A 12,429-nucleotide genomic window follows, 5' to 3' on the forward strand; every position below is an offset into this window, starting at 1 on the left:
ATTTTCTGGATTTGTTTTCTCATTTTGTCTCTCGTAGTTGAGGTCTACCTATGATGTCAATTACAGGCCTCTCTCATATTTTTAAGTGGGAGAACTTGCACAATTAGTGGCTGACTAAATACTTTTTTCCCCACTGTATAAAACGGTATACGGATGATATGCGTATATTTTTCATACATCCATCTGAACCAGGCCTTATGCCTCACTGAGACGTCCATTTTTATGTACGAGTTCCATCAGTGTTTTTCATGGATTGAAAAGCTATCCATTATAATATAGATGGCAGTTCATATGTCTGTGCTTTTTTGTGGAGTGGATATACAGTTGAAACCAGAAGTTTACACACATTATATAAAAAGACACAGATGCATGTTTTTCTCAATATCTGATGTGAAATCAGAATAAACCTTTCCCATTTTAGGTCAATTAGGGTTACCATAATTTTTAATATTTGCCAAATGCCAGAATAATGAGAGAGAGAGATAATGTTTTAAGGCATTTTTATTACTTACTGCAAAGTTAAAAGTTTACATACACTAAGATTACTATGCCTTAAAACAATTCTGGACTGCCCATATGATGATGTCATGTGTTTGGAAGCTTCTGAGTTTTTGGCAACATCTGAGTTAATTAGAAACACACCTGTGGATGTATTTTAATGCACACCTGAAACACACTACTTCTTTGTGTAGCATCATGGGAAAGTCTAAAGAAATCAGACAAGATATTAGGAAGAGAATTGTTGACTTGCACAAGTCTGGCTCAAGATACCTGAAGGTGTCTCGTTCATCTGTACAAACAATTATACGCAAGTACAAACAAGATGGGAATGTCCAGCCATCATACCGCTCAGGAAGGAGACGGGTTCTGTGTCCCAGAGATGAAAGTGTTTCGGTCCGACGTGTGCATATCAACCCAAGGACAAAAGCAAAAGACCTTGAGAAGATGATGGTGGAAGCTGGTAAGAGGGTGTCAATATCCACAGTGAAGCGAGTACTGTATCAACATAGGCTGAAAGGCCACACTGCCAGGAAGAAGCCATTACTCCAAAACAAATATAAAAAAGCCAGATTAATGTTTGCAAATGCACACAGGAACAAAGACCTTAATTTTTGGAGACATGTCCTAAGGTCTGATGAAACATTTGGAGGAAAAAGGGAGAAACTTGGAAGCCTAAGAACACCATCCCAACTGTGAAACACGGGGGTGGCAGCATCATGTTGTGAGGTTGTTTTGCAGCAGGATGGAGTGGTACACTTCACAAAATAGATGGCATCATGAGAAAAGAAGATTATGTGGCAATACTGAAGCAACATCTCAAGACATCAGCCAGGAAGTTAAAGCTTGGGTGGAAATCGGTCTTCCAGACGGCCAATGACCCGATGCATACTGCCAAAATGGTAACAAAGTGGCTTAAGGATAGCAAAGTCAATGTTTTGGAGTGGCCATCACAAAGCCCTGATCTCAATTCTATTGAAAACTTATGGGCAAAGCTGAAAAGGCAGGTGCGAGCAAGGCGACCTACAAACCTGGATCAGTTACACCAGTTTTGTCAGGAGAAATGGGCCCAAATTCTGACCAACTATTGTGAGAAGCTTGTGGAAGGATATCCCAAATGTTTAACTCAAGTCAATCAGTTTAAGGGCAATGGTACCAAATATTAATGAAATGTATGTAAACTTTTGACATTGCAGTAAATAATAAAAATGCCTTAAAACATTTTCTCTCTCATTATTCTGCCATCTGGCAAATATTAAAAATTATGGTAATCCTAATTGACCTAAAATGGGAAAGGTTTATTCTGATTTCATATCAGATATTGAGAAAAACATGCATTTTTATATAGTGTATGTAAACTTCTGGTTTCAACTGTATGTCCATTTTTTATCTGACGCATGGATCAAATTCAAGTCTATGGCTTCATGAAACACTTGGATAGCACCCGGATGCCATCCTAATTGCATCTACTTGGTCTTCGTGTTTCATGTTTGCTTGATAGGACAAGCTACAAAATATTTTGTCAGTTTTTTTCAGGCATATGAGTAAATCTGATAAAACAAAAATGGCAAATACTGACGCACTGACTAAACACTGATGAAAATTGGAATCACAACACTGATAAAAGTCGGTCTATATTTTGCGTATGAGACTTAACTAAAACTGTCTAAATTTTAGACAGTGCAAACTTAGACTTCAAGCGCACTAAATTCATCAAAGGTGCATATGCGCTATGATCATTTGTTGTAATTTTAGACAGTCTAGTGTTAGTTCACATCACTTTTGACTTGGCTTAGGCTAGGTCTCACCTGCGGTGGTACCCATTGTCAGGCTCATACACACAAGAGGTATGCGATTGATAGAGGCCATTGCTAGGATGGATGTTAAGGCATCCATCCACCATTGGTCCCTAAATAGGTATACTTTTCTTTGCAGTAGGCCTCAGTACTGGAAAGTCCAGTCTGCTGAGTTTTCCTATATAGCTAAACATACAGTATCTTGGCACTAACTGGCTCAAATAACACAATTCTGACCTCCGTGTGATGAATGGCAATGTTATAGTATATATTTTGAAAAGCTCCTGATGTATGCCGTAGGCTAAAGCCCCCGTCACACTAAGCGAGATCGCTGCTGAGTCACAAGTTTTGTGACGCAACAGCGACCTTAGCAGCGATCTCGCTACGTTTGACATGTAGCAGCGACCAGGTCCCTGCTGTGAGATCGCTGGTCGTGTCGAAATGGCTTGGACCATTTTTTGATCGCTGAGATCCCGCTGGGTAGCATGCATCGGTGTGTTTGACACCTTACCAACGACCTCGTTGGCGACTCAGAACTGAGACACATAGGCGTGCATCGTTATACAGATCGTTACGGGTCGCCGCATCGTTGCTGCGTCGTTGGGAAGATCTGACTGTTTGACATCTCACCAGCGACCACATAGCGACGCAGCAACGATCCCTGCCAGGTCGTATCGTTGTCGGGATCGCTGTAGCATCACTAAGTATGACGGTACCTTAAGTGTATAGAAGAAGTACCTAGCCTTACGTTGTATCAGAAATTTGCAGCAAAATTTTGACGCACAACCCTTATCCAAAATATTGATATGAAAAAGTCATTTATTTTCAATTTGTATTCATTTGTTTATTTTTAAATGAATGCAAATTCTTGAATCTTTAGTCGCTTGTCAAACAAATAACAGTACGATATCATGCTACAAGGTGAAAGGCGCGGGGAACCATTGTAATAAACACCTGCCATGTGTACACTTGACACCTTTCATCTTGGGTGAATGGGAAGCAATAGATAAAGTAAATGGAAGATTGACCCCAGAAACAGCAGCAGACACATCTATCTCCTACAGTTTGGAATGCCATTTGCACAATAATTCTAATCTTATCTCCAGTTTGTTTTTTTCAGAAGTAAACCATCAAGTTATTCAGAGATAACAAGAAACAGAAAATTGACATTTTCCAGTTCTTCAGTGGAAAACACACCAGTACACTCTCCATACGGAATTCTGACAGAATGTTCTGTATTTTAGACTTGTTTTTTTTTTCTGTATTTTTCACACTGATCGTGCTTTTCTATCTCATGTATAACATCTATCTGCATAATATGAATCATTATAAATCACAGTATATTAAAGCCATAAACAGGAGTGGGTAAAATAATATATTTTCAAATCTTTCCATTATAGTTTTCTCTGTAGATTTTTCCACTCTTGGCTTCCAAATAATGATGTTAAATACTGATCAAAATACTGATGTGTGAATAAGGCCTCAGGCTGAATTCATATGACCATACTATATGATGGTCTGTGCCGGGGCCATAATTCCCAACCCCACAGTGGGTCTCCTGACATGAACTAACAGCCTTATAGACATACTGTACATGAGGCTGACAGTTTGGGTCAGTAGAGCCATAGTCAAGAATTACATCTTAAGCAAGGACTGTAAAATACAGAGGTGCGCCTCAGCCTGAGAGGTGTGATCCAGCAGGGACAAACTTCATAAATGTAGACCTCCTTGACCACACATTTTCACTGCAGCGAAACTCAAAGGGAAATGTAACGCATGATGAACGCCAGAGTAACGAGCAGACAAACTCTAAAAATAACTGGCCTAGAAAACACAACTTTTTTATGGAAGAGCTGGATGATCCCTAAGCCTTGGCATTGGGAACTAGGATATATGTAGGTTAATTTTTTTAATGGGTGACAGCTGACAGACCCCAGGGGAGCCATATGGGTGACAGCAGGAAGACCCCAGGGGAGCCAGAAAGAGAGACTCTGACTCTCTGCATTCAGCAGCTATACATGCTCATCACAAGTATAGTAATACAGTGAATGAATACAATTTTCAGCGAAAAAGTAAAATTTACAGCACAATCCATCAGTAGTGGATGTTACCCCTCATGTCAACTCTTCCTAAAGGTCCTGATCAGCAAATCAGCTGGGTTATGTAGCATTATGGGAGCAGTGAAGTATCGCTATACCAATATACCCTTCCCAGAATTTAGGAATGATGAATTAAAGCAGCACTCTCATCAAAATTGTTATCCTCTTAATATATTGCAACCATCATATTATATAACACTGTGTACTTACAATTGCTCATTTTGCCCTTTTACCCAGCTAATTCTTCTCTTTTCCATTAGGTCTATGACATCACATGATTAAAAACTGACTAGCTGAATCCTTCTAAGCTCTATGTAGAAACAGGAGGTAAATTTCCCTGTATGAGCTGCATGAGTCATAAGTCACTGCAAAACTCCCTGGAGGTGGTAGGGGGGAGGGGTTAGAAGGGAGCAGCTGGGTCAAGAGTTCAAGAGAGGAATGATAAATGCAGGGAAAAGAGACTTCCTGTTTCTACATTACAGAGAGAACAGAAGAATTAGCTGAGTAGAAAGGCAAAATGAGCAATTGTAAGTACACAGTGCTCTATAATATGATGATTACTGCAATATATTAAGAGAATAAAAACTTTGATGGGAGGAGGAGTGCTTCTTTAAGAGACTTGTAATGGATGACATCAAAAGAATGCCAAGAAAACAGACAGAAAAAAACAAACTAAGCACAGGCCTCATTTGTGGTACCGCTGTGTTTGCTATAGGTGACAACTTGACTTTTATGACTCCACTACTTGTTCAAGTTCAATCTCCTTGAAGAAGATTTTGCATTTTAGGTGTGAACATTTTTTAATTGGTCTTTATAAAAACTTCTAACACCTGTCAGATGAGTAAGAAGCATTACTGCAACTGAAAATTCCTTTCACTCATTTGGATGCGGTGGTTTCTGCATCATGTGCATGGTTTCAGCAAGTCTTACCCAGACGAATTGGACAGTTTTTTTGCAATAAACATGAATGAAGTGTGTTAACGGGAACCTGTCACCAGAAAAAACGCTATTAACCTGCAGATATCGGGTAAATCTGCAGGTTAATATTGTTATTCACCTGCCCGGCGCCTGCACTTAGCCGAAAGCTGCGGGGAGAAAATGAACTTTATTCCTCTCTGCTTCGTTGGCGCTGGTTCAGTCATCGTTCTGAATATACAGAGCGTTGGCTGTAACCTCGCCCCCTGCCCCCCAGTTACAGCCGCTGCTCTGTATACTCAGAGTGGTGACTGAACCAGCACCGGCGCCGTCCCCGTGACTGAATCCTGAACGCTGCTGGATAAAATAAAAAGTTCATTTTCTCCCCTCAGTGTTAGGGTAAGCGCGGTGCCGGGCAGGTTAATAACGCTATTAACCTGCAGATTAACCCCATATCTGAAGGTTAATAGCGTTTTTTCTGGTGACAGGATCCCTTTAATTCATCCTAGTCTGGAAATGGCTGACTCCACTCTCCCTGTAGAAAACATATGAACACCCAGGCGGGTCAAGAATTTATGTCAAGGCTGGAGTGAGAGAGATAGCCATTCATGCGACAATTATCTAAGGGCTCTTTCACACATCAATTTTTCTTGTATGGGTGCTATCCATCTTTTACAGATAGAACTTGTACCTATGATAGTCTGTATGGGGCAGTTCTCATGTTCTATTTATTCCTCAGATCGAGTGATCCACACAAAAGCACAGAGTCTTGTCCGATATGCTCGTAGGATTGCTAGAGAGGCAAATCAGAACCACTGCTTGGCTGCAAAAGACCTTCCGAAAGATTTAGCAGACTTTGGCATGTGGTACATTGTTCTACTGCTCAGAGACACCTGCACAAATATGGCCTTCATGGAAGAGTCATCAGAAGAAAACCTCTCCTGCGTCCTCACCATAAAATTCAGCATCAGAAGTATTCAAAAGAACACCTAAACAAGCCTGATTCATTTTGGAAACGAGTCCTGTGGACCGATGAGGTTAAAATGGAACTCTTTGGCCACAATTATCAAAGGTATGTGTGGAGACAAAAGGGCATAGAATTTCAGGAAAAGAACATGTTGCCAGCCATTAAGTATGGGGGAGAATCAATCATGCTTTGGGGTTGTGTTGAAGCCAATGGCATGGAGAACATTTCACGGGTAGAGGGAAGAATGGATTCAAGAAAATTTCAACAAATTCTTCATGCAAACATAACACCATCTGTAAAAAAAAGTTGAAGTTGAAAAGAGGATAGCTTCTACAAATGAATAATGATCCTAAACACACATCAAAATCCACAATATTCTACCTCAAAAGGTGCAAGCTAAAGGTTTTACGATGGCCCTTACAGTCCCCTGATCTGAACTTCATTGAAAATCTGTGGCTAGACCCCAAAATAGCAGTGCATGCAAGACGACCCAGGAATCTCACAGAACTGGAAGAATTTTCCAAGGAAGAATGGATGCAAATCCCTCAAACTAGAATTGAAAGACTCATGTCTGGCTACAAAAAGTGTTTACAAGCTGTGATACTTTCAAAAGGGTGCTACCATGTACTAACCATGCAGGGTGCCCAAACTTTCAAATTTCCTTTTTGTAATTTTTAAAATGTAAAAGATGAAAAAAATATATACAGTACAGACCAAAAGTTTGGACACACCTTCTCATTTAAAGATTTTTCTGTATTTTCATGACTTTGAAAATTGTACATTCACACTGAAGACATCAAAACTATGAATTAACACATGTGGAATTATATACTTAACAAAAAAGTGTGAAACAACTGAAAATATGTCTTATATTCTAGGTTCTTCAAAGTAGCCACCTTTTGCTTTGATGACTGCTTTGCACACTCTTGGCATTCTCTTGATGAGCTTCAAGAGGTAGTCACCGGAAATGGTTTTCACTTCACAGGTGTGCCCTGTCAGGTTTAATAAGTGGGATTTCTTGCCTTATAAATGGGGTTGGGACCATCAGTTGTGTTGTGCAGAAGTCAGGTGGATACACAGCTGATAGTCCTACTGAATAGACTGTAAAAAATGAAGGTCAGTCAGTCCGAAAAATTGGGCAAACTTTGAAAGTGTCCCCAAGTCCAGTTGCAAAAACCATCAAGCGCTACAAAGAAACTGGCTCACATGAGGACCGCCCCAGGAAAGGAAGACCAAGAGTCACATCTGCTTCTGAGGATAAGTTTATCCGAGTCACCAGCTTCAGAAATCGCAGGTTAACAGCAGCTCAGATTAGAGACCAGGTTAATGCCACACAGAGTTCTAGCAGCAGACACATCTCTTCAACAACTGTTAAGAGGAGACTTTGTGCAGCAGGCCTTCATGGTAATATAGCTGCTAGGAAACCACTGCTAAGGACAGGCAACAAGCAGAAGAGACTTGTATGGGCTAAAGAACACAAGGAATGGACATTAGACCAGTGGAAATCTGTGCTTTGGTCTGAAGAGTCCAAATTTGAGATCTTTGGTTCCAACCACCGTGTCTTTGTGCGACGCAGAAAAGGTGAACGGATGGACTCTACATGCCTGGTTCCCACCGTGAAGCATGGAGGAGGAGGTGTGATGATGTGGGGGTGCTTTGCTGGTGACACTGTTGGGGATTTATTCAAAATTGAAGGCATACTGAACCAGCATGGCTACCACAGCATCTTGCAGCGGCATACTATTCCATCCGGTTTGCGTTTAGTTGGACCATCATTTATTTTTCAACAGGACAATGACCCCAAACACACCTCCAGGCTGTGTAAGGGCTATTTGACCAAGGAGGAGAGTGATGGGGTGCTACGCCAGATGACCTGGCCTCCACAGTCACTAGATCTGAACCCAATCGAGATGGTTTGGGGTGAGCTGGACCGCAGAGTGAAGGCTAAAGGGCCAACAAGTGCTAAGCATCTCTGGGAACTCCTTCAAGATTGTTGGAAGACCATTTCCGGTGACTACCTCTTGAAGCTCATCAAGAGAATGCCAAGAGTGTGCAAAGCAGTCATCAAAGCAAAAGGTGGCTACTTTGAAGAACCTAGAATATAAGACATATTTTCAGTTGTTTCACACTTTTTTGTTAAGTATATAATTCCACATGTGTTAATTCATAGTTTTGATGCCTTCAGTGTGAATGTACAATTTTCATAGTCATGAAAATACAGACAAATCTTTAAATGAGAAGGTGTGTCCAAACTTTTGGTCTGTACTGTATATATATTTTTTTGCCTAAAATTCAAAGGAACTGTGTCATCTTTAACTTCAGGCCTTTTAGAGATCATTTCATCTTCAACTTGCTTAACTGGTCATAATAAGAGTAATTTTGACCAGGGGAGCCCAAACTTTTACATGCCACTGTATAATTGTGGTTTCAGGGATAGCACTCATACCTGTCATAGAATATGGGGCCATTCACATGTCTGTGATTTTTTGAGGACAGACCAAGGAGATATGTCCAAGAGTCACATCAAAATTGGGAATGTAAGTCTATGGGTCCGTGAACAAAATCTTCACAGACTATTGGAAAGGAGAAGGTGGAGAAACTTTTTTCTTGTACGTGAGGAAAACGGATGTCTGAATGGGATTTTAGTGACACATCCAGAATTCTACAACAATGGTTCTGAATGCAGCTTGCCATTGTCTGCTTTGTAGAGCAAAGCTCCAAACTTGATATAAACTAAATGACTAACTGCGGTGGTAAATTTCATTTTTACAAGTGTTTCAAGTCCTCACATCCCATCATAGAGTGATCTATGTAAAGTCTTGACCACTAATGCTGAGATCACGTGCCCGTAGTCATTTCCAGTTTTCTAATCTGTCATGAAGCAGAATACAGAAAATGACGAGAGTGCCGCAGCTGGTGCACCAACAGTGTCTAACAGACCCACTGATCATTAATGGTGTCCTTCAATTTACCGTAACTGAGCCTCCAACAAAGATTGAACAGAAGCTAACAATATCTGAATAGTGCCATCACATTTCTATCCAGAAACATTTTACTACAGTTGTTTAGATTTCAGGGTCAACTGACTACATGGGATCGGAGCAGAAGACGACTTAGTTATTTTATTACTCATCCAGCTACACCCAAAAACATTTGTTTGAGTGAGCTTACAGATGCCCTTTCTGCTTATGCAGTTCACTGGTAACTTCCATTACAGAGGACTATGATGACTTATGATTGACTGACGTCACTACTATATCATCAGTTCAGCCAAATATTGTCCGGTTATACAATCAGCTCAGGTCTATGTGTGTACACAATCGGCAGTATAGCACTAAAAGCAGTGGAACAGTCGACAAATGTACACTACAATGGGCACAATTGTTTGTCTTGGCACAAAGTTTAAACAACTCAAGTAATACATTTGGTGTCATAAATGGATAAGTAAGACAATTCAGCTTCATTCTTGTGTGACTCAACTGTCATTAAGGTTCTGCTCATATCATATCAGAGCCTTCCTTTTGCCCGATTTGTACCTGTGATGGTGTATTTGTGACGATGTACATATGATGGTGTGTACCTGTGACCATGTGTACTTGTGATGGTGTATCTGTGACAGGGTGTACCTGTGACAATGTGTACCTGTGACAGTGTGTACATGTGACAGTGTACCTATGACAATGTGTACCTGTGACGGTGTGTACCTATGACAATGTGTACCTGTGATGGTGTGTACATGTGACAGTGTACCTATGACAATGTGTACCTGTGATGGTGTGTACATGTGACAGTGTACCTGTGACAATGTGTACCTGTGACAGTGTGTACCTGTGACGGTGTGTACCTATGACAATGTGTACCTGTGACGGTGTGTACCTATGACAATGTGTACCTGTGATGGTGTGTACATGTGACAGTGTACCTATGACGGTGTGTACCTATGACAATGTGTACCTGTGATGGTGTGTACATGTGACAGTGTACCTATGACAATGTGTACCTGTGATGGTGTGTACATGTGACAGTGTACCTGTGACAATGTGTACCTGTGATGGTGTGTACATGTGACAGTGTACCTATGACAATGTGTACCTGTGACGGTGTGTATCTGTGACAATGTGTACATGTGACAATGTGTACATATTACAGTGTGTACCTGTGACGGTGTGTATCTGTGACAATGTGTACCTGTGATGGTGTGTACATGTGACAGTGTACCTATGACAATGTGTACCTGTGATGGTGTGTACATGTGACAGTGTACCTGTGACAATGTGTACCTGTGATAGTGTGTACCTGTGACAGTGTGTACCTATGACAATGTGTACCTGTGACGGTGTGTACCTATGACAATGTGTACCTGTGATGGTGTGTACATGTGACAGTGTACCTATGACAATGTGTACCTGTGACGGTGTGTACCTATGACAATGTGTACCTGTGATGGTGTGTACATGTGACAGTGTACCTATGACAATGTGTACCTGTGATGGTGTGTACATGTGACAGTGTACCTGTGACAATGTGTACCTGTGATGGTGTGTACATGTGACAGTGTACCTATGACAATGTGTACCTGTGACGGTGTGTATCTGTGACAATGTGTACATATTACAGTGTGTACCTGTGACGGTGTGTATCTGTGACAATGTGTACATGTGACAATGTGTACATATTACAGTGTGTACCTGTGACGGTGTACCTGTGAGGATGTGTACCTGTGACAATGGGTACCTGTGACTTTGTGTACCTGTGACAATGTGTAACTGTGACTGTGTGTACCTGTGGCAATGTGTACATATGACAGTGTACCTGTGAGGATGTGTACCTGTGAGGATGTGCACCTATGACAATGGATACCTGTGACAGTGTACGTGTGACGGTGTATCTGTGATGAGAGGCGTCTGACATATGCCAGTGTATAGGAACACAGTCGCTTATAAAAAAAAAAAAAAAGAAAGTTTTCTATACAGTAAAATAACAGATGTAAACCAATCTACAAAACTTTTTTCTTTATTTCACTCCACCTGTGAGAAAAACGGACCCCACTCTGATCAGAGTCTGATTAGCATAACCAGGCCATTTTTCTCAGATGGTGAGACCCTAACCATACAGGAATTCTCCTGTTTTTATATATAGAATTGTCGCATCTACACTATAGGATTCTCCTGTATGGTTAAATTCGCCTCATATTATTTATTCCTAATAGGGCTGAACCTTTTTCATCAATATATATGTGGCCTATGAGGTTTTTGAGGCTGTATGTGAAATAAGGTTTACAGATTTCCTGCAAAAAAATGTGGGCCATAAAATCTCTTCTATAAACCTGGATGGGGTTGTTTCGGCAGCAAGTGCAGCCTCATACAGATATCTAGGACAACAACAGAACTTTGAAGAGTGTGAACAGACCTCTATACATATACATCTATGGAGATTATACTATTGAACTTTTACATATAAGGAAGTCTCTAAAAAAAGGGAAAGCGTCAGCGTTATTATCTTATCTAATGATGGAGAGTCAATTCATTACCAGCCCTGATAGGTTTAACATCAAAGTGCACGTCTCCGAACTAAAGTAATGATTAAGTCCTAAGAAATCAAACTTGCATTTATGATGGACTTAATATATGTTTTTTAGTACTAGTTATCCCCATGTCGTGGTCGCCCTGACAAGACAGCAGCACTAGCTCTCCCTTTGTGCAGGGGAGGAGGTTTCTGCAGTAAGAGCAGGTAAAAGGAGAAGCACTTGTAGGTGATACTTGCATTAAATGTATTTCTATGGCAGAGGCTAGGTGAAGAAGAGGTTAAATCCTACTGTCTGCTATTATACACCCAGATCAGTCACCTGGATACACTGCAGATACAGCACAGCTTCCTGACCAGCAACCAGTGGCTCCAAAGCACTTTAAGAACTACAACTCCCAGCAGATCAATGATAGCTGAAGACAGTGCACAGTGTGGACTTACCTACAAGAGCCCAGGAGGTAGATAGTCTGCAGGGGAACTAGGAAATCCGAGTGTGCTGCCGATCAGATCCTGGAGGTGAGTGTAGCAGGTGTAACCGGGTGAGGTGTGCAGTGACAAGTGACAGGGCGGGGACAGCGTTACACGGGAGGGGCGCCTGCGGCATTCCTACCTGACTGCAGCCGCACTC

General features: G+C 41.1%; 1 protein-coding gene across 1 annotated transcript in view; it reads right to left on the bottom strand.

The window, feature by feature from the left end:
- Positions 1 to 12,375, bottom strand: part of PROSER2 (proline and serine rich 2) — a 46,142-nt gene extending 33,767 nt beyond the window's left edge. The window contains exon 1 of the mRNA XM_073652394.1: positions 12,243 to 12,375. The gene's annotated coding sequence lies outside the window, so the exon portion shown is untranslated. The remainder of the gene's footprint in view (positions 1 to 12,242) is intronic.
- Between the last annotated feature and the right edge of the window lie 54 nt (positions 12,376 to 12,429).

This window comes from Phyllobates terribilis, unplaced genomic scaffold, assembly GCF_046119375.1.
Source record: "Phyllobates terribilis strain yellow unplaced genomic scaffold, ASM4611937v1 Scaffold_11__3_contigs__length_659146591, whole genome shotgun sequence".
Lineage (NCBI taxonomy): Eukaryota > Metazoa > Chordata > Amphibia > Anura > Dendrobatidae > Phyllobates > Phyllobates terribilis.